The 25,118-nt window shown below is 25.0% G+C and overlaps 2 long non-coding RNA genes across 6 annotated transcripts; one reads left to right on the forward strand and one right to left on the reverse strand.

The window, feature by feature from the left end:
• The first annotated feature begins 1,266 nt into the window (after window positions 1–1,266).
• On the forward strand, window positions 1,267–21,560 carry LOC114130934 (uncharacterized). 4 transcript variants are annotated; one of them, XR_007603955.1, is made up of 11 exons: window positions 1,267–1,595; window positions 2,883–2,977; window positions 3,132–3,214; window positions 9,317–9,412; window positions 9,482–9,627; window positions 11,499–11,668; window positions 16,351–16,484; window positions 17,906–17,989; window positions 19,882–20,089; window positions 20,405–20,691; window positions 20,817–21,560. It is a non-coding gene; the product is annotated as an uncharacterized LOC114130934 (long non-coding RNA). The 4 variants fall into 4 exon arrangements; XR_007603953.1 differs by having other exon boundaries at window positions 1,268–1,595; window positions 20,405–21,560; XR_007603954.1 differs by lacking the exons at window positions 9,317–9,412; window positions 9,482–9,627; window positions 11,499–11,668; ... (3 more) ...; window positions 20,405–20,691; window positions 20,817–21,560 and adding an exon at window positions 3,667–5,446 and having other exon boundaries at window positions 1,274–1,595; window positions 3,132–3,573.
• LOC126549979 (uncharacterized) lies at window positions 15,514–23,780 on the reverse strand. Of its 2 annotated transcripts, XR_007603957.1 has the most exons (4): window positions 23,746–23,780; window positions 23,304–23,360; window positions 16,355–16,446; window positions 15,514–16,286 (listed from the first exon to the last, which is right to left on the reverse strand). It is a non-coding gene; the product is annotated as an uncharacterized LOC126549979 (long non-coding RNA). The 2 variants fall into 2 exon arrangements; XR_007603956.1 differs by having other exon boundaries at window positions 15,514–16,446.
• Window positions 23,781–25,118: the final 1,338 nt, after the last annotated feature.

Below are 25,118 nucleotides of genomic sequence, written 5' to 3' on the forward strand. Positions count from 1 at the left end.
AATTATTTGAAAAATATTTGAAGGACAAGAAGAGTCAAAAGATGGCTTGATAGATGATAAATGAACAATGATGACATATCACCTATTTAAAATGAGCGCCCATCATATCAGTGGAAATCGAAAGAAGTTGTTCTGCATTTTATCTGACAATCGATGATCTTTTTTATTTGAAAAAATATTGTGCATACTTTAGTTGTCCATATGACTCATTTAATGGTCAGAAAACATTTCCATAACTTAGTATTTACCTGTAAATTGATTGTAATATAACTTCCTATATTTTTAATTTAATTAATTAATTAATTTTTTTTTAATGTCATTTTTATGTTTTTTAGATCATCAAGTTCCAAGTACTATATTTTATGTATACTTATTGTTACACAGTTTTCAAAAATAATATTTTATACCAGAATATTCAATTAAAAATTGTAGGTACATTTTGTATTACACTATTACTGTGATGGTTACTGAATAGTTTTAGATATTATTATTATTATTATAATCTCTTTGTATTATTAGTTTTTTGACCAGAAATACAGAATAAAGCAATCATTCATCACGATTCGAGTTCATCAGTGCGAGCGAAACTCGGTACGACATTCCGATTATTAGGTAATTTAGTTGTGATCGTTCATGTCGAAATATCAATCGATTAAATACGGATAAATACTAAGGGCCGTTATTACAATGTCTCGCTAAATCTTATCTAGCTGCCAGATAAACTAGCGTGTAGTTTAGCGTAGCGGGTACTTTAGCGGCAAGTTTAATACAGACCATTATTACAATGTTACCGCTTGTACTATCAGTTAAATAATTCTAAACGTAACGAATATTTTCATTGGCTCATAATGAAGCAGCTGTTAATTGTTATGTGACAGCTGATAATTAATCAAATCTTTTGTGATAATGTGATATTGATAATTTATATTATTTTTTGGTTTTCTGTTTTTCTTTGCTAACTGCTATTGCAACTTGCAAGACGCAGTAATTATTTTTTTTCAATTTTGACTTTTTCCATCGAAAAATTGCAAAAATGAATAAAGATAAAAGAGAAAGGCAAGCCAATTTTACATTGTTGGAAGAGAAGTCATTGGTGGAACTTGTTTTGAAATACGGTTCAATTATTGAAAATAAAGAGACAGATTCAGATATATGGAAAAAAAAGTCTGAAACCTGGGAATTAATTGATAGTGCAATGGTTGTTTCTTCAGGTAAGTAATACCTATATTTTATTTGAATTGAATTGATTTTTTTTTAGTTTTTTGTATCAATTAAGATTGGTAGCTATAGGTACCTAATATTTGTTGTTTATTTTTTATTGTGAATAATTATTCAAGGTACCTAGGTGATACTACCAATTTATTATTGTTATTCAAATATGAATGTTGATAATAATTTATAATTTATTAATTTAATATTATTTGATTACATGGGTTGTTAAGTACTAGGTAAGTAAAGCAATTTCGATCGTTTATGTAGATATGTACAGCTGAATATCTGTTCATTGTTATGCATGTAAATCCGCTTTCGTGTGAAGCGCGATGTTAAATTTGTGTTTTAAAAAGCAGCTCCAGACCACGAGAGCAAACAACTCGGTGAGAAATATTTAATAATTTAATACATAAATATATTTTTATCTTCAGCACGAATTATTGTTGATACTCGTCTTATGTGTTGTCAGTTTTGCTGTCTCTTACTGTTTAACATTTTAACTCCTATTGAAGTGTTTTTTTCTCAATTTCTATTCGTCGATCACGGTTTTATCCTAAGACTTCCAAGATTATTTTTAATAGACATGGAAAGTCCTAGTATACATATAAATACACATAGTATACAAATACAACGTTTATACAATATCATTGTGAAATGGTTTGTTTTCTTACACAAAATTTTCTTTCGATTTTTCGCTACGCAATATGAAAAACAATTAGAAAAATCCTATATCCCTTAAAAATTATAGTATTTATGAGCGAAGTATATAGGTTAGAATAACACGTTTAAATGTTTAAACTCAAAAATCGGTTTTATTTCACGTTATATTTTTCGAATAGTTACGTCGTATTCGTGTATATACAATAACTAATAATAGAACTATTTAAATATTAAATTTTAAATAAAATACATTAAACCAAGTAGCGTGAAATATTATGAGCACCGTGAAACACAATTTTAGTTATTAGTTACAATAAATTACGATTTCCAATTACGAGTTTTCGTTTTTGTTCGCGGAACTATCAAAATAATATTATAATTTATGTAGATTTTATAGTATATAATTGTATATAATTATACACACATGTTACAGTACATAATAATAAATTAAAACAATGTCAGAATATCTGAATATCTCACTATAGTATTCAATGGACATGGATTTGAAACTTCGACTATCTATTACAAATAATTATCTCATCACTGGCTGTAGTATATTTATAATATATTTTATATTACCAATATTTTTTGGTTAAAATAAATTTCAACAAGTACTTATTTCATGATGTGGGAACTGTAATGTACATAACTATTACCTGAATTGGCTGTATTATAATTATTAAAGGAACATTTTTAATTTTTAATGAAAGGTTTTACATTTCTTAATTTGTTGGTACGTACTACATGGTAACTGCAGGTAATTTCAATTTTCTGCCATGTTCCCTTTGTTTTTATGATTTAATTAGGTTTATTATTATGGAATGTGAGGTTAGGTAGATTCATTTGTAACCAAGTCTGCTTTTTCTATTTAGGCCTTAGGGCATCTCTACATTAAATTGAGGGTCCCTGTGTGAATGTAATTCGTTTATTAGTAATTAATATTAGTTCTTGAATGTGTTATACGAGTTCCTTTTTAAGTATGGTTTTGTAATTAATTTTATACTTTATAGCGATCAAAGATTCATTAATTTAACGAGTAAAAAGTAGAAGAAAGTAAAAGAGGAAAAGTCCAAATTCAAAAATAAAGCTTGTTTTGTTTTAAATGGTGTGTATCTTAATTACATAAATACTAATACCTACTAGACAGAATTGAATAGGTTATAGTTATAATGTTTCATAGGTATCGTATGAATATCGCGTAACCGACTTCATTGTAATTTTTAGATGTGTTAATATATAATATACTTATGTATTTCTAGGGTAGCCGATAATACAATATTTCCGAGAAGTGATTTTGAATAACTACTATGCTGCCTGTTTTGTGTTTACTTTAAAATCATCAGTAAGTTGTGTATTTATGCCAGGAGATCGATTCAAAGGGGATAAATGTTGCTAAACGTTTGTGTTTGGAAATCAAAATTTTCACTGATACTTACGAAGTTTTTAAAAATTGTGCGTCTGTTGTTGAATAGGTAGTGGTTTAATAATGTGCAGAATATTTTTGGTAATATATCTAATAGAAATTAGAACATTAAATTTCTATCTAAGTTTGGTAGCTAGAAGGTAGTTTTATTGTAATTTAAAGTTTAAATGTACAATATTCAGAAATGTTCCTGTATTATCCTATATTCGAAAATCGTTTTTGATAACGCAAAATTGTCTCTGGAAATAATGTAAAAACTACTGTATAATAATATAAAGGTACGTATAAATCGATTTAACATTTACAACACCAACTGTATTTGCTTAATGACAGTTTTGAAATTTTGAATGTGCATACGTAAACATAAATAGAATCCTATATAATATTACAAGTACACGCGCAAGTCCCGAGTGCATTAGTAATTGCAATTTTCAAGTAAATCGAAATACAAACAATATTATTCAGCATGTTCGGTGAATACAAAATGAAAATAATGTTTAAAACGAAAAAAAAAATTGTTTAATATTTAAGTATAAAAAAATATCATCAAACAATAATTGTAATATTATGTATTTATTTAGGACGGTCCGTTACTTAATATGTAGTCAATTTAAGGACACAATTGTATTGTAATAACAACGAAATAAACTATGATTAATAATTTTTATTGTGAATGTTTGCAGTTGGTGAATGTTGACAGTTACCATTATATTATTATATCGTCGTATACCAAAGTATTAGGTTAATATTGACATATTAACTAAATTTGTACAGCGTTTCTAAACATTTTTTAGTGACTGTTGGTATGATGATGATATTGTTTTCTTTAAATGTACCTAATATAGAGATAATGGAAAAGTCTCAGTAGTCAGTACGTAAATATAATAATAATAAATAAAATTTTTTCCCAAAATATTTTAGCTGTAAAATTACATACATATTATCTAATATTTTTTAAATAAAGATTTTTCTAAATTCTGTTATGAATCAATTATACACCAGAAATTAGTTTTCGGTGGGCATTGAAAACATTATATCGATCGCTGATGTACTATAGGATCAAAAAATCTCTTTAAGGCAAACTTCTTTATCAAATTAAACAAAAAATTATGGGCAAGGATACACACGATGCAATCACAAAACAAAGTCAACTACAAAACAGCGTGATTTTGAATATATTGGCATTTTATGTAACACAAAATGCCATGACAGTTTGTCATGTTGCAATAATTAAATTTGCACCAATTTGTATACCCAATTAACAATAAAAATCGAACGTGCCAAAAATATTATTTTAATAAAATATATGATATATGTATAATGTATATATATTATATATTGATAAGTGATAACTCTCAGCATAATGTAGGTAATAAAGTGGGATTGACAATTAAAAGTTTCCCTTTTCGTTCATATTAAAGGAGATACATATTATTAACCCCCATAATAGCATATTAGTATAGGTATTTTAGATTTTTTGAAAAGATTGACGAATGTATTGATTTTATAATAAAGTAGGTATTTTTTTTTTTTTTTATTTTATTTTTTTTACTGTTTACACGATAGATGAAAAAATGTTTCAATATTCAACATTGAGCGGTTTTTGATAACACATTAAATCTAGTTTGTATTTTTGGGGGTTAACATTTAAAATGATGTTTATTTTTCAATGTTCTATCTATCGTTGGAAAAATAAAACAATAATTAAAATTAAAATTATATAAAACGACAATAAAAAAGTTTTTCAGTACTTACCTAGTAAAAATTAATATTTTTAACTAACCTAACGCCATAATTGTGAAAATTCAAGCTTAGTGTTAAAAATCACACTGCAATTCTTACTTTCTAAAATTATGTAAAATTAAAAATAAGTGGAAAAGCAAACAACAGGTATTGCCAGCATACTTTGATAACAAAAACTATACTATTCTATGGTAATAATTAACTTTTACGAATTTATTTATTCGTGAATATCAAGTAAGCAGTTCTCGTGATCATTTTAGCCAACTTTTCGGTCAATACTCATTCTTCTGCTTTATCAAAATATTATTAATAATAATATTAACAAGTTGCCAGAAATACGGGGTTTCAATACGTTCCAATTAAAAAAATAAACTTTTTTTTTTAGTGTATTTTTTATTTTAAAGTTTTCCTGACTAAGTTATTTAACTTATTGATTACAGTTTTTTTTTTCTAGTAATTTAAAAATTAATAATCCAAAGTTATTTACAAAAATTTAAATAGATAATATAGATATACAAAATAGTAGAATATAATATAGATAATATTATAAAAATATGTATAAATATATTTTTTAAATAATTATTTTAAGCAAAAGCATCACGGGGACGTTGACGTTTACGCATATGGTGAGTATATGGTTATCGGTTATCACTTAATTTGACGTACTGCGTGATTTAGTTGATCAAAAAAGTTGATAGAGAAAGTTTGTAAGGAAGTTTTAATTGTGGAAAGCTTAAAATTCGTATGTAGCGCTTCATTTCTATAACGAACCATGGCGTATTTGGTATTGTTGGTAATATTTTGAATAGGAAAACTTGAATTTTGTTTAAATGGGTGTTTTAGCACAGTAGTCCCGGATTGGGGCAGCAAAGAGTACTATAAGGACAGTAGAATTTGTTTGTAAAGAACCAGGGAACATTTCCAACTTAGAATTAGAGCGTATAGCGATAAAGGTATTACCCATTAGCTGTATTGATTTAACAATGATATCTAGTTTTGTTCAAGATTGTTAAAATGCTTGGTGTAATAAACGTTTTAAACAAAGTTTCTCATAAGTTGTTCATTTATCAATTAAAAAATACTAAAAATATTCAATTGCAATATTTATTATAAGAGCATTTTGACAAAATTTGTTGTAAAATATTTTATTATTTATTTATTTTATATACTTAAGATTTGAAAACTGAGTACAAGATTCTTCATTAGTTTAAACATAACAAACAAACAAAACAATTACTGGAAAGTCACATTGATTTTTTATTGGTGTTTAAAGTTTGGAGTAGGTATTACAAAATTGGATATTAACCTATAAAATATCAATTTGACTTCAATATTATAATATATGTATAATATTTTGTTCGATTCAAAAATTAAAATTAATAACCAGAGATAGGTACTAAAATGTACTCCGATTTTTAGTATGATTATTTCCTATTTATGGTACAATAAAAAAAATATTTTGATTATTTTTGAATTTTTTTTATAAATACTTATTTGAATGTTTCAATTTTATTTTCATAGAGAAATGTCTAAAATTCTTTTAAATATAAATTATGATGTAAGATCCCATATAAGTTTGTACTATATCTTAATCAATTAGCTAGGTATGTTATATTTGTTATAACTTAATTTTTTTATAGCCATTTGTAGTTAAAATTTTGATGACATTTTCTACACATTTAAGCAAACAATAACGATGTCAGTTATTTTGATATAATTCAAAAACATTATTCATGTAGATATAATTTTTTCGTATATTACAAATTTTACGGTACTTATGTAATGAAATTTTAAAAATGTGTTGGATAAATTTAAAGGTAATACATATTTAAGCAATGAACCTTTCAGTCTTTATTTTAGGGGGGTAATTGGGGTAATAATAGCCTCCCCTGGAGAAAAATGTATACGATATTTTTATTTACTTTCATTATTTACTCCTATGGCATACTTGGAAATTTACGATACACCCCGGAAAAGAAAGTCTAAAATAAATAATGAAACCTATTTACGTTGTTTTACGATAAAGCTCAGTATTGATTCAAAATATAATAACATATTATATAGTATATAAATATATATCATTAAAATAAATATATTTTATTAATAGTATTTCTAAATACAATATTTATTTTTCAAAAATTAAATCAACCTACCGTAGGTATGAATAGTAAAATAAATAACTTAAATAGCAATATTATAATTAAAATGACATAATATTATGAAATATACGAGTAATTATATTGATAAAGTTCTTCGCTCAAAATTGTTTTATGTATGCAATAATGTTATATCATTGAATTCAAATTTTTCACATAAACGTCTGAAATAGTTTCAACTATTGTCATAATCGTCATCAAAATTATTTTTATTTTTGACTAGTAAATAATGAATGCGATAATAAATATGCCAGAGTACAGAGCACACGAATCAATACATTTGTCATCATTAAGATAACGATACTTGGGTCAAAGTAAAATGCAAGAAAATCGTATCAAATGTAATATTTGTTTTGAAATGTTATTTTTGATCAAATAAATCATCATAAAATTTATAATTAATGATTTTTATATAGTTGTATCATATTATACTAAAAATAATGTTAAAATTAATAAATAAAAAATACTATTTTAAAGAATAGGCATATACGTATTTTTATACATGAGTACTTAGGTTATTGTTGAAATATTATATTATTATCATAATATTAAACTGAACAGGCTTGATGCAGAGGATATTTTCCACGAAAAATTATTCATTGACATATCTACACAATCAGCCGGTAATTGAATGATTTTAAATTATTATTATTTTTATAACGATGGAGTATTATTGCTATGAAAATATATGAATTGATGGTTTGTTATTTTCCGGGGTTTTTATTTTTTAATTTAATTTTGTTGATTTTATAGATTAATCGTTTGGAAATAAAAATGAAAAATAACTGCTTCATATAATTATTGATATAACAATAATCCTCTCTTGGGAACATCGAAATGTTGGTCTATAAATATTTCCTGTACAGAATTTATTTGTATTCCTATGGCTCTACTCTTGCCACCAATATTTTTCTTTTACTAATTTATAAAATTATTTCAAATATTATGTGTGTTGAAAATATGTATAGCTGAAACCTTTCTATCGTGATTTTTTTTGGAAGAAATGAAATATTTTCCATATGGAATAGCGTATTTGATACAGCGAGACATACAAATTATAATTTATAATGATATAGCTTAGAAACTAATATTATTAGATACATAGCGTAATTATATGATTTTTATCAAATTGGATTTATCAAAGTTCTATAAATGGTAATCAGTGAGTCATACCAAAAGTTTTCAAAAATTGAAAATTTCTAAAGAAATGCCATGTGAGTTTCGGTAAAGTACAGTGTAGCTTTTTCGCCATTAAAATATAATATTCAAAATTACTTATGTGTACCTAAATAACTACGCTGAAAAAAGTGTTATCGATTCAAAAGTTCGTGTAATTACCTTTATACTGTTGTATGTATGACATGACGTGATTGTCTTGTAATATAAAGTCTATATGTATATTGTGTACATATATTTTTTAACGTAGTTGATATAAAAAGTAAATAAATCATCTTCAGTGTAAAACCTAATATATTCCCAAGATCTATACATATATATACATAAAACATAGAGATATAGGACTGAATGATAAAGAAATTAATTATAGTGAAAGTATAATTTTCTAATAGAAAATAAATATATGTACTTATTTAATATTTTTCTGATAAAAATATTTTATTATTTTAATAACAAAAGATCAATATTATGAATATGATGTTATAAGATATTATTCTAATATCAATTTTTATGAATGTAATCTAGATAAGAACATTTGTTATTCAAAATGGTTTTAGGATAACTTACAAAATAATTATCTAGATAATTCTCTATCTCTAAATACTGGGCTTCGTGTGAAAAAGTTCTAGTTTCTACTGTACATACAAATAATTTCTAGTTTTTTACTAGATTATCATCTTTCAAGCTTTTATTTATTTGTTATTTACAGAGCATAGATCCTAATAACATATCATAAAATGTAAATAGAAAGCCCCTATTAATTAGTTAAAATAATATAATATTATGATTTATGATAAAGCAATATTATCTTATGTACTACTTGTTTGGTCATTTCACTATTATGTAGTTGTAAGTTAAGTTAGGTATATGCGTTAAGATAAGTACGCCTACTAAAAAAAAAAATCATAACTTCTTACTACGGTTGTTTAATCCATTGTCTTTATAGTTTATGCTGGTACTGTATGAATACGTACACAAAACAACATAAATACAAAAGCGATAACACGGCGTTATATATATGCAATTTAATAGCATTATCGTCGTATGTTCATTTTTCTATAACCATTAACCACAATAATTATAAATAACTAATAAGTACGATATTTTACAGCGTATTTTTTAAAAATAAAATAATATTATGCATTCCATCTGACGCAGTGCAGTGGTAGTTAGTGGAACATTACGGATACCGTCACTCTATACGCAACGACCATGTTCAGAATAGTAGTTTCATTAGTTATGCTCGGACGCAGTAGGGTAAGTATATGGCTTTTACTTTAGGTACGCCGATACCATGTGATCCGTTTCTTCAATATACTTTATAATAAAATATTATGGTCAGTTAAAATACTCGTATAATATCAAATCATGTAATAAGTCATTAAGTGTACGTATTGGTAAATGGTGAGTTAAAATTAGTATATTTTGTTGGATCTACATGTTATATTGAATAAAGGAATAAAATAAATGCAATAATTTTAGGTGATCAAAAAACAATTTTTTATTTTTATTTCTATAAAATAATTGGTTGATATTGTTTTATTAGCAAACTATTATATTATGAAAAATCTCATTTTCAACCACATAGATACATGCATATAGCTGTCGCCATAACACTATGACAGTTTCTTTTAGTAATCAATAAATTTGATTTGTTAATTTATTAAATTAAGTATTTGTACCAACTACGACATTTAAAAATTGATAGAATTTAAAAAATACTTACGAGTATATAGTAGTAATTTCATCTGTAGATATTTGACAGGATAAACAGCTTAGAACAAAATTACTGACCCTGATTATCCATAAAGCCTAATAATAACGATTACGAGCAGTATCAATCACTATCGTCGCGGAAAGCTCAATAATATCAGTATAATTAACTCCATTATATCTTTTTATTGTTGTTTATTATATATAAACACTGTAGACATAATAATTAATCATTTTTTAAGTAGATGATATGATATATTTTTTTTCTTCTAATTTAATATTTTCATAACGAGTTATAAATTATCAATAGTATATAATATATATGTATATATTATCTGCATTAATAATTATTATAGTACATAATTTTAAAGGTTTTTGACCAAAAATATTTTTGTAGATGTTTTATATGCATGAAAAGCGTTTGATTTGATTTTTTTCTAAATGATAATTAATGTAAGACCGTTTAAAAGTTTTACTGAAAAATTTAAACTAACGGATTTCTTCGTAACATATCTAGTTAAAGTCTTTTACCAAATAAAAAAAATATTTATATATTATCAATGTTTTGAAAAGACGTAATAGTAGACTTAATCTTTTTACAACTTTCCCAATATATTGAAAGTAATACACCGAACACTTCAAACTGCACGTTTTCCGACCAAAAATGTTTAATCAAAAAAATAATAACACATATATGTCGTCGTAAAACCGACAGTCTTCAATAATTATTATAGTCCACCGGTTCCGAATCCAATATATATCTCAATATAATATTATAATATACCTACGTTCTTACTATTACTAAATAAAAACTATATAATAGTTTACTAATATTACTATAAAATTATATTTATAAATTGATGATGATTCAAAATTACATACAGATAATTAGAGTATTAATATTATAAGCATTTTAAATAAATTACAATTAAAATTGTTGGTGTGTCTGCAGTATATTTAAACAGATGTACGAAGTTATTATACTACTACACTGTAATTGCTTGACTTTTACACAATGTATATATAGAAAAATGCAGGTTTAAGGTAAGGTCTACGATTATAAGAGGTTACTGGGTCATTCTGGTGTATGAGTTGTGTATGGAATATTATATGTATATTATTTTATGTTGACAGGCATTAATAATAATGATAATATATCAAAATTCATCCTGTAAAGCTTACACAAATATTCTGCCAAATATATATCATAAAAATAAAAAAATAAAATTTACATCTTTGTATATCTTTGCGTTAATATTGTATCATTTTATACTATTGCGTAGTATCGTAATAAAGTGTGATACCTATAATGTTCAAACTATAATGCACCACATGTTAAAGAATTGTTTAAAATATATGCTGTAAATGTGCCGGGTGTATTGTATTGTTTTTTTTTATATATATCCCTCATTTAGATAGAAGATGGACGGGCAATCCCAGAGCGGTTATAATACATTTCCAAAATAGTAAGAGTGATGAAACCAAAAAAAAGAAACCAACGAAAAATTCATTTCGCAAGTTATATGAATGGGCGAAAGACTCGAAGTCGCATCCAATGTAGCTGCTTTTGAAACGAGCACAATGAGTTAGTAGTGCCTACTATAAGATAAATTAAATTTGTTGTTCCAATTATTTTTCACGGATGTACAATGTAGGGATAAAAAAATATCAGCGCACTGGGTCCGTAATCAGTCTGTCGTGTCTCACCGACTGTATTACCATCAAACTTTGATTATAATTTATTGTCATTTCATAATAATATATTACCCATTAGTAATTTTTGCTAATTTTGGTTTATTTGCACTATTTAACTATTTAATATTTATGTACGATAACAGTACGACACTATACTCGAAGAATCATTTAATGTCCTGATAATATATATTATAAATAATACATTTTAGATTGTGTTACTATTTTAAGTCCATAAATATAAATATGAAAAAAAGTTTTTACAGAGACCTGGAAATAAATCTTAATCCACAATGTTAATAGCTTCAAAATCATAGTTTTTCTTTTTAATCTTGAAATAATCATATATCAAAAAAAGCAAAATCTAATAAATGTCAACCTGCACGGTGAAATTAACTAGCAAGTAGATTAACTCCATTAAAACTCTAGAAGTTACTCAAGAATAAACATCCGACAAATCTATCGGACAGATTTAAAAGTTAACTGTTAACATTTTTCTGGTGACTTAACACAAGATAGATCGATAATGTCTTAAATGTGTTATAATTTAAATTTATCGAGTTGAATAAATTGAAAAAAAGCTATTTGGTAACTTGGCTAACCCTCACTCGGCATCATATTATATCATTTTTAGTAGGTAATACTCTTTCGCAAGCATTACCTTAAAATGCGAATTTTGTAAAATGCTTTCTTATTGCACATTAAATTTGTGGTACGATTTTACGAATGTACCGTGTAAATTGCAAGCATGGATCTATCATTGTCCAGGCTCTACGTTTATCAGTCAGTGAGTTACTCAAGTCATAATATTATAGTCATTCTGCTTGCCGTTGCCGTGAGACTCTCTTATGATAATGCGAGCAGTATATACTATATTATCATGTAGGCAATCAACACGTGGTGGATTGTGGATCCCGCGAGATGTGTACGTAAGTTTATAATTTCTAACACTTAAGTTTCAAATTTATATCATTTTTTTTTTTTTACTACGGTGGGTAAAATACAATAATGTGCCATCTCGTGGTTTTTATATTGTTGCCTATTGGTTTAACTTGTTATGTTAGTCTATTGCTGTGAATTTGAAATTTACTGTGGACATTGACTTATTTTGCTAATCTTATTTTTGTTGTTATGGTTTTAACAAAATATAACAACAGGTCTACAACTATTATACTCAATCATAACTAATAGCGACCTTAATATAGTTTATTTTCTTGCTGGACAGTGAAATCATCACATTACATATCATGACATTTATATAAACACCTTCTCTTGCGACCAATAGGAACGAATCATCAGTGAAAAATGTTACAAAAACGGGGGAAATAAATAATAATAATTAAAACTTGTTACCCTGGTTACCGAAAATATTTTGGCAATATTTGTCTAAATATAAATTAATTTTCCTTTTTATTTTGATAAATGGCTATGCATTTCAGAATATATCTATTGAATAAACAACGATTAACAACGAATAACCTTGCCATGTTGCCTAGTCTACGTAACAGCCCATTATTATTATTATTATTATTTATAATAATTGATAACTCCTTTGTTTATTAATTTAGAGAATCGATCAAATGCCATAAACCTTTTCCGCAATTAGTTCTTCAATTAAAAAAAAAAATCGCAACGATCGGTTCAGTAGTTTCCGAGAAAATGGACCTCAAAGGTTTATATTGGTTTTAATTTTCACATTTATATAATAGATATATATCGATTTAATAATTAGTAAAACTTTAAGGTACAAAATGGAGTAAGCATGGTATTTAAATTAACTAGTTCTAAGTATTTAAAAAATGTGTTTACTAATATAATTATTCTTAATAATTTTAGCATGCAATTAATTGTATGTATATTAACTATATAATTTATAACACTAATAAATATAATACATACCTATAATGTTAGCTTGTTTATCTATTTACCTACTTAATATATTATAATTATAATGCAGTTTATGAACCACTACTTAATTTTTTTACGGAAGTCGTCTAGAGTTTATCAATTTTTTTTATTTACGATAAGAATGGGAGGAAATTCGTATATTTTGGAATGCAACTATAAGTATACACCAAGACTGATTGTCTCTAGAATAGTTTTTTGTTTATACAATGATAACTCGTATCATTGAATTCAAATTTAACAGAATAATTACAGTGACCCACAAAACATCTACTATACAGTCGAATGGTATCCAATTTTTATCACACGTTTTATTCATTTATATCATATATTTTTTTCTATCACTTAAATCGTAGTTTTATTTAAATTTGTATTTCTGTTCTAATTTAGTAGTTTGCCTGAATTTTAGATATTTAAAAAATATTATATATAGGTAGTTATAGTGATTTAAAGTCAACTTCTTACCTGTATACTTTTATCGGTTTTTTTTCGTAACTTAAACATAATATAGGTACGTAATAATCTATTATTTTGTTTAAACACGTGCATCCTCGTCGGTATATTTACCATAGAATCAGTTTCAAATCTCACGTAGTCGTCAATAAAAATTTAATAACACACAGTACCACAATACACGCTTTATAGATTTTTATTATTATTATCATGGTGGACATCACACGTGTTCAAAGAGCAGTCAACAATAACACTATTATTATACCACAGTAGGTCTGTACACAAAATAGTACATTATATATTGTAAAGGCGTCGTGTGCATCTAGTATTATTATTGTTGTTATATTATATAATACTGTATATCTGTATAATATACTATTGTACGCACAAATAGAATCTGCACTCAAAAACATAAAAGCAATCGGACACAAGTGTGGATTCGTTTGAAATAATCGTCGATCCGTTAAGCAGACACGGTACCATTTCAACCAGAAAATGGGACGATTTTTTGTTCATCCAATAAGAAAATCATCACAAAATCTTCAGGGAGTTTACCCATTACAGTTTTAGACGGACAACATCATTAGTAGGGCCTGGACTTATATCCTAAATGTATATATTTTTTATATATATTTGGCTTGTAAAAATAATTTTAGTGGAAAATTGCTACTTTCATATATTTTGAATATTTCTGAGAAAATATAAATTCTAGTAGTTATAACTTGAATTAGTTAAAATTTATATTGTATTAGCTTTCACCCGTGCGCAAGCTCTGCCCCCGCGAATAGTTTTTTGAAAAGTGTGGGGCTGTTTCAAATGCTGTCTAGTCATCACTCGTCTTATAGTTATTTCGATAATAAAATGTTATAGAATGTACAATGTACATACCTTATACCTGAACAAAATATTAATAATTTAAGGTGTTTTTAAATTCTTATAAATATATTATATATATATTATAATAAAAACAATTTTTTTCTAACATTAATATTATTGTTCTTACACACAAGAAATATATTATATAATATATTATTATTATTATATTATTAAACGAATAACAATAATAATGATTATTAAATAACAACATTGGGCATGGCATTCTGCGGGTCTTCGCATCGAACAGCCAATCAGCAAGCTGTAGATTACTATACTACTTTTCTATTGGTTATTATTATTATTGGATGTGTTATAATATATCTTTACTACTCGAGTCTCAAGATTAAGTACTTCAGTCGTAGTTAGAACGTAGTGATATACACTTCAAGCCCTGCAGGACCGTTCAAAGCCGGTCAGTAGCCGTTGTTACATCTCATGTACGTCGACAATAATAATTGATTCATAGTTGATTCTATATACACATTCTAAGGTTAGTCGTAGGCAATTGCTTAACTATACGCTTTAAACAATTATTTTAATATATTATAATATATAATATGTACGTCGACATTGGAATTTTACAAGAGAAACACAAAACTTATTTTGTGTAACTTACTATGTTCCCTTTTCGAAATAAATAAAATAAAGATGCATATATTGTTACTATAAGAACACGTAAATATGTATCGTTTTCACACCAAATACAGTGTTAAGATACAAATAAAATATTATCCCTATAAAAATCTGAAAATGTCAAGATATTTGACATCTTCCCTAACAAAAGTGGTACTAAAACCCTAGGACTATCAGGTATAGGTGTATAACAGTAAAAAATTAAAAGACTTGATTTTATCGTGTAGATTTATATTTCACAACAAAAATACCTACAATAGTTTTATGTTAGACTAATTATTTAAATACATATATAGCGTAAAAACCATAGATTTAATTTATTAATTCCAACTATGTATGGACATTGGACACTAATATATTAAAATAATAAATGGAATAATATTGAGTAACAACTCTATCGTGATAAATAATCAATATTTAATATTATGTCATTATTATTTTAATGTAGTGCATATGTAATATATATCCAGAAATAATCACTATTAAACTTTTATTTTTTCAACTTGCTGAATTTTATATTTATGAATCTTTATTACTGTAATTATATATAACGTGTTGCGATCACTTTTCCTTCACTTTATATGAATCGTAATTGACAACTGGCCGACGTTTTATTTTTTTCTTTTTCGTTCTTTATTACTCGCCTGAAGCGTAATACGTTTTAACTACCGACATAGATTTTTATTGTTTTATAATTTTTTTGTATAGGTACCTCGCAAGAAAAAATAAATGCTATGTAGTAGTCACTCGATTCTCTTCCCTGCGGTGGTGTCCGCCTGTGAGCAATGTTGAGATGGCCGTTACCTACATTAAAACAAAATATAATCATCATAAATTATGAGGTAACTAACTATTCGTTTTTATTTTGCTATATTATTAAATACCTGTATATTATTATAATTTATTTATCAAGACGTGTCTATCGTGGATAACAAGTACGTATGACTCGTCTACGTGTTACAGATATATTATTATTATCGTATATGAACATTTCATTTTATCATACCGATATCTTATTAATATTAACATTATTATTGTTGTTATAACTATTGTACTCAGCTGATACGGCTGAGTGATTAAAACAAAATATTATCAATATAATATCATAATTTATTTTTTTTATCTTTCTCTACACTCATTAAAAAATATAACAATCCCCTATAGTGCTCCGTCGTTCACCGGTTGGGTCTATAATCGCGACCCTAGCCTTTGAAATAATTAAATGATCGACGCCTGCTACTCAGAAATGGGTGTAATGTTGCGAACTGTCAGTTAAATATTTGTTTTGCTCTGAGTATATGAAAACAAGTTGGATCCCAGATACTGATGACTGTGGACATTTACAAGCCTGTAGGTTCTAATATTTAATGGGTAATTATGTCCAAAATAAAAAGTACTACAGATTGTCTCCTGATTATTTAGACTATTTAGAAAGCCGATTTAGCGCAACACAATATTATCAAACTGAATTTCATAGTATGTAAATTTGATATATATTTTTTAATAGATAGCATTTTTAATATTATAAATTTATAATATTCCGATTTTATCATGCGTTAATATATTATCTTTATTACTGTTCGTAGGTATTATTAAATGTTTATCTCGAGCATAATAACTATACACAATATTTGACGTGTTAACATTTATACAATCTAATACTGAATTAGTAGGTGAATCAAGGGAAAAAATCAGGACCAACTAGACTAGTTTTTATCTACAATTAATACTTAGCTGGTGTAATGTAATGGTCAAAAGGAAACATTACTTCAATAATATAAAAATATAAATATAAATCTGCATTGGCCATTGGGTGATGAAGCAATTAAGTGAATTATGCAAGACATTATTTATATTATTGGTAGATATATAATGATTTATACTTTAATGTTCAGGAGACTCTAAATATAATAATATATTATTTTACTTAATAATTTATATTTTTAAATATACCTTATGGATTAATTTTCAAAACATTTAATCCAAAAAGTTGAGCGAGATTGATTTAATTTAATATAGGTAATTGATGTGTTCAATCATTGATTAAATATGCAGTAGGTATATTTAATTAATGGTACAATATTTAAATACATTATAATGGGTCTTTATAGTTTATTATATTTTCATGATTTTTAATGTAGTCGTAAATTCTTTCTCAACAATATTGACTTAAATCTTTAATACAGAAGTTTTATGTATGTCCAAATTTCTGATCATGACGCATACAATCATGTTCATCATAATAGTTATATTATTGTTTCAGATAAAGATGAACAAATATTTCAAAATTCTCAAAGATTTATCAACGTAATGGTTATAAATGATTGACGAATATAAGTTACATAATGTAGGTACCGTATATTATACTCCATGTATAATAATAAACCGCCATGTGTGTAATTTATAAAAGTATAATTCTGTAAACGCGCTTTGATTTCAACGATTTATTCATTCTGTCTAAATTTTATAACATAATTTAGTTTAACAACTAACAATACGTATAACTTATAAATATTAAAAAAAAACTAAAAATTGTTACAATATTGATCATAAATATTACCAATGGTCGAATTGGCAATGTTTTGTACACGTTATTATTATTATTACTTTTAATATCTTATAATCCAGCATACTGCGTTATAGTAATTATTGCTCAACACGAAATCGGGACGATTATTCCGATGCCTGCACTTCATCGATCTCATTAATGCAATATTATAATTATGTCACCAATACAGCTGTTTATGGAGATATAGCATCTCCACTAATTGGTATACCGTTACGAAAAGGACGATTTAATAAACAACGCGTTATTATTTATTAACTATTGCGCATGTGTTACGATCACTTATATTGTTTATGAAAAAAACGTAATATATCAGTAAATATCAATAATCACTTCGCAAAACTAAAAATAACGTTTTTTTTTATTTAAATATTTATAAAATGTATAAATGAATATGGTAAAAAATAACAATATAGTTTTGTATAACAAAATATGTTAATTATAATCTAAACATTTTAAAGGTAATATTTTATAAATGTACAGGTTTTAGCATATTATTCTTTTCTCTTTTTTTCTACATCAATAAACAATAATTAATTCAAATTTATATAATCAATATTTTTATTTTCAATTGAATTATTCTTTTTAGTTAATTTAATTTATTCTATAATAAATATATACATTTTCATGATTTATAGTTGTAAATGGTATATATCAGGTAATCTAAAATGCATTTATACATATTAAATTAGGCAACTGAAAATTGCGAGTATTAACTTTTGTCTAATCCACAAGCTAAGTATGTTAGAAATAAATCCTTTTAATATTTTTACTTATACTTTAATTTCAATTTTTTTTTATATATCTATTTAAATTGTAATGCTTTTTTGAAAAAAATATTTACAAAGCTATATATAAATGAAAAACGTTATTATTTAAATTTCTATACCAGTATAAATACTTATTAGTTATTTTAAATGTTAATCTTTACTTGATGAACTTTATGATTCTCGAAAATTTCTAATATTTTATGAATTATAAAAAGTTTGCTTGGAGTAATTTGTGTTACTATTAAGTCTTGTATAGCATTCGTCATTAATGCGCTATAATAATTGTAGAATCTGTCTTATACCTAGTAATTTTTTTATTAAATAAATTCAATTCGGGACATACGTAAACTGTGTTTAAACGACCTTTTTTTGTAAACTGCGTCTGAATTTTTTTCTATATCAAAAATTTATAATGTGAACGAATTTTTATCCATGTTAAAAAGGTATGATATAACTTTAAGGTATATCTGAGTATTTTGTAAATTATTAAATGAAATAAGAGCCCGATGAAGACGCAAAATTTTTACGATTTTCGGATATATATCTATACATATAAGTCGGTAGATGTGAGCTACAAATGCATGTGAGTATTTTCATTCCCATTTTAATTCTAGCTTTCATATATAATTTATCCAAATATTTTTATGTTAATAGAAAAGTTAAAAGAAATTCAAATAAAAACGTAAAAACCATACATTAAATTAAATAATATTTAATTGAAAAACGCGAAAAAGTTACAAAGTTTAATTAATAAATATATTAAGGTGAAATTCCATTTGATGAATTACTGTGTAAACCACATATCATTTTTATCTAGGACCTAGGTGCTTATTTAAATTACATTTTAATTTTTAATTGTTTATACTACGTATATATTATATTCATCTTATTCTATCTTTACAGTTTACGATATAACACATGTAAGAAAACATTTAAATATTAAAGGAGTTGAAATGAAAATAAACTTAATACTGTAATATTGGTTTAAAAAAAAAATGACAAGACGTCGTTTGTAATACACCATATCAGCTCTACAGCTTTAATGATAACCTGAAAACAATAGTGATATTAGATGATTAACAGCTACAGTGTTACAGTGTACAACTTTAAGGTAATGTTTTTTGTTGTAATAAAATGGTATTTTTATTATTTTATGTATTTTAGTTAAGAAATGTTAAAAAATATTACGATAAAAAGGATTAAATTGGTTAAATATTAAAAAAAAAAAAGTAAAATTATTATAACTTTTTTCAACAAGATATGTTAAGTTGATTCATTTACTATATATATTTTCATACCAAAGTCGACTAGTTAATAGCCACAATATTTATATTGGCCATTATCATTAGTATTAACAAATTTTGTATACATTTATTGTATAACTTGAACATTTTAAATTCTAAATTGCTAAATTGTTAATTTTTAGGTACCAATAATTATTTTCACAAAGATAAATATACTAGATACTACTTCTACCTAGTAAGTACTACTTTAATAAGATAAAAGACAATACGATAACATTTGGAGAAGTAACAAGCTGTGAATGTATATAGTCAAGAAAGGTTATCAAAAATTCCACTGTAGAATGAAATGCAAAACCAATAAGTGAACCTGTCGGGTAGCTTGGAAAATATGTAATTTTAAAAATGTCACGGATCTCAGCTGTCTTGTAAAAAAAAAAAAATAACTATTTATACACATTTTTGAAATATTGTAAATGTTAAATTATTATTAGAAATTAACAATAATTATAGACGTTTTTATTTTTATTATAAATAATAAAAACTAATGAATTGAAACGAAAGAATAATTCGGCGTAGGTATTAATTTTTTACTAGGTATAATATTATACAATTTTGAATTCGAGATAAATATCACTAACTAATAGTGATTTTAATTAACGCTTACATACAACAAATACAACGAATGCATTTGTACTGCTAAGTATTAACTAATTATTCGTTATAAATGTATTAACGTTAATTATCAGAAAATAGCGTTAATATTAGATTAATGTTTTTTACCATAACAAACTGATGTAGATAGTTAAATCATATTAATATAATGTAATTATAAGTATTACGTCTTAGGCAGTTTTCGCATTTCATTTTAAATTTTTGTGAAAATCTATATTTTTATCTTATTAGGTGCAGTATTTTGTTATTTAAATAATTACTACACATATTGTTATAGTTAAATCTTTAGTTATTTGTACGTAAACATACAATTCATAATTACGTTTTAACATATTAAATGTATTACAGTTATGTTTTCTGATTTTTTTCGTTAAGAGATTTTTTATTTTTATTATGCTTAAACTTTAATTAAATTTATTATATTCTAGAGCAAAATAATTGACAGAAACAATGTTAAATGTCACTATAGAAAAAATAACTAGTAATTTAAGTGTTCTCGCCCACTTCAATATCACCCCTGGGCATTACCAATCCCAATAGTTTCTTAAGTAGGTGGTGAGAACACAGCTATTGTCCTTTATATTCGTGAATTTAGGATATTATGGGACCTAATGCTTTTAAAGTAGTATTTAGCTAAACTATTTAGAAATTGTCGATGGGTTTGATAATCACTATAAAAGTATAATGTATTTAATTTAATTAAAAAAAAGTTTTATGATTGTTTATTAATCATTAATTTAGTAAAGAATAAATAGAGTATGCTTATATGCTTATTTATCTTGAATTTTTTAAACTTCAACTTATTATTTATTCTATTTTGTATAAAATAAATCATCACGATAAATAACATTAATGTCGATAATGATAAATGATAAAAAATGGACATCAAGAAGTAAGAAGCATGAACTTATTATTAATTGCACACAACATAATTGAAAACGAATTCATGAACAACTTAACAAATATTTATGATTTTTTTTTTAACTTAGAAACTCAATTTTATGCTTGACGACACACGATAGTACTTCTTAGCCTATAAAATTAAATATTTTAAAAAACCAAACCGAATTTATCGATTGTAAACTTTGAGTGAAAATTTATAAGTGACTATCCTATAAACTGTTTAACGAAGTCAATTTTTTTTCTTTCGAATAACATGTAAGTTGCACAATTGTACTCCATTGGTGAAAATATACTAACGATACATCATTTGAGAAAAATACGATTAGCGAATCGTCCGAATCCTAATAGTAAGTTCTCAACAATTTGAACTATATCAGCTCCATTTCGAAATTAGACGAAAATATCTGTGTCTGCAACTAATTATAACATATTTTTTTTAAAAATTACTGTAAAAGAAAATAATGTTTTTTGTGTTATTTGGATGAGTTTGTTGTGTATTTTAAAGCAAATCAAAAATATACATACGCATTATCATATAGAATATGGTAGGTAATATTATTGTTTATTATTTTTGAGAAATGAAAATTATGATATAAATTATAAATAATATAACAAATAGTTAAAAATATACAAAAATTATTATTCAAATATGGTTGTTAATAACATAAATGACTAGTAAAATCAGTGAAATTGTTTTACCTAAACTGTAGTTTGCTGATTATCGATGAAATTTTGAATACGGACTTTGCGGCAGTTATATGAAATATAGGGACAGTACCTTAAGCCAATTATATTGTTACGGAATCTCGAAGAACACCATTGAATGAAAAAAAAAAAATAAAATAAAATTTTTTAATAATAATTTCCTATCAATTAAAAACACATGTTAGATCCATGATCACTACTGGGAATTATTATTATTTATTAAGAATAAAAAAAAAATAAATAAATAATTCCCAGTAGTCATCTAACATGTGTTTTTGACGGTGGAAGTTATTTTTCTTCGATGACATAAAAATATAATAATGTTATCAGTCTTTGTATTGTATTTCTTATAATATCTAGACCATAATTCGTAAGAATTTCTATAAATAGCCTTAAGCACTCGCGGAATAATCATTATCATCAAAATGGGTTATTAAATGGTCATAATATTATTTTATATAAAGAACCATTGGAATCACATACCTAACATAAAGCTATGCCGCGTCCTCATCAACACCTCTGATGAATTTATCATAATTTTAATGTATGTATATATATATAAAAAATGAATTATCTTTACATGTTTTACTAATGCAATAAGAAATATAGCTATAATAAATGATATTATGGTATACAACCGAAAGACATGTCTGTGTGTAATCCAGTAATTGTCGACACTACAGCAGACGCATAATAATTAAGGGTTTGAGCATTCGACCAGCTCAGTTCCTTGCGGTGTATAATAATAAGTAATAGGTAATTATATTCGTTATTCTATCTTTAAAAAAAGTTATTACGTACTTATGTTTCCTCTTGAAAATTTAAAACAAGATTCATCACATACTGAAACTATAAAATCTAAAAATATATAAAGAAAATCATTATTAATAGACAAGTTCAAATTTTAATGAAATTACTTATTTAAATGATGTGTCAATGTAAATTAAATTGTTATGATTTAAAAATATTATTCATAGGAATTTAAAACGTTTATGTTTTATATTATATTATTATGAATCTTACTATACGCAATGAATTTTTTGATTCATTTTAAGATATTATCCGTATTATGATATTTACAGATGAAATTTATAAATTGTATTCTAAGTAATTATTTAGGTTGATATAATAATACAGTACAAATATACATATATATTATTATAATAATTAAATATAAATTACATAAAAAAAATATAACGTAATATTTTCAGAAAAAAAAATGTTAATCTACTGTAATATTTACTTTTTATCCATTTTTGAACCTGCTTTCGCATTTCCCTCGCGTCTGTAATACCTACTAAAAGTGAAATAAATGACTTAATATATCAAAAAACATATTATTATGAAACACACCAGATAACATATAGATTGAAAACCGTCTCCACAATTCTACATAGAAACATTAATATATCATTGAATTCAAATTTAACCTGCCCATAATAGTGAAACGTTCGACACTTAAATAATGTATAATTATTATAGTAGAGCGATACTGACTTACCCACCTTTTTTTAAATTTTTTTTATGGAACATTTTACTGTTTTAAAAAATAAAGGCAAGTTTGAGATCCGCAATAATTAATATCTATTAGAACTTAACTAGGTAATAACTAATAATAATCAGTGGTTTAATAAACTTGTTATAGTAAGTGAAAGAATAAAATAAATTAAATACATAATTACTTGATAGATGAAGTTGTTGTAATAAAAGATCATTATCTAATAAAACATCTTCATCTGATATCCATCAAATATCATACGTTATAATATTGTATTCACCATCCTAATTTACATGTATAAAGATAAAGATAAAGATAATTATATTCAACAAAATAAGTAGTAAAAATAGTAAAATATTAGAAATTTTGAATTCATTACCAAATAAAACAGAAATAGTTTTTTTTTATACTTACATAAATTTACTAACAGTGAATCATAGGTTTAAAAAAAAAATTAAATACATTTTAAATGAATTATAATAATGATAAATTTCAAAGTTAGGATATTGTGAAAAAAAAGAATTTATGTTATTTGTTATTTTTTACTTTTTTGTTTTCTGTAATTTATCATATATTATGTTCAATATTTCATTAATTTTTTTTTTTAGATTCAATTATATCAAATAATAAAAATACTTATATTGTGTCAATTTATAACATTATGACACTTTTACTAACTATCGACCAAGACGATGCGCCAAAACGTATTGTACATTCACATCACAATTATATATTTCTATCATATTATTGTACGCGTGGAATTAAAAATCACACTTAGAACTTTTTGTTTTCAATAAAATTTTTTTGACTTAGATAGAACATTTTTGTTCGAACATTAAATAAATTAAATTCTAGCAGTTCAATAATGTAATTTTGAAGCTGTATAAAACTTATTTGCACTGAATAACTTTTTTGATTCTTAACGTATTAAACTCCTACCTAGCTAAAAAAAGTGCGGTAAAACGCATAGCCTAAATAAAAAAAAGTGAATTTTGTATTTATTATTATGTAAATATTTTTTAAATAATAAAAAAAAATCTTACGATTATTAAATTAATATTATTTTTATAAATTTGATTGTTTTGTAAAGTCGACTTATTTGTTTTATATACAGTTAC

This window comes from Aphis gossypii, chromosome 2 (assembly GCF_020184175.1).
Source record: "Aphis gossypii isolate Hap1 chromosome 2, ASM2018417v2, whole genome shotgun sequence".
Classification (NCBI taxonomy): Eukaryota; Metazoa; Arthropoda; class Insecta; order Hemiptera; family Aphididae; genus Aphis; species Aphis gossypii.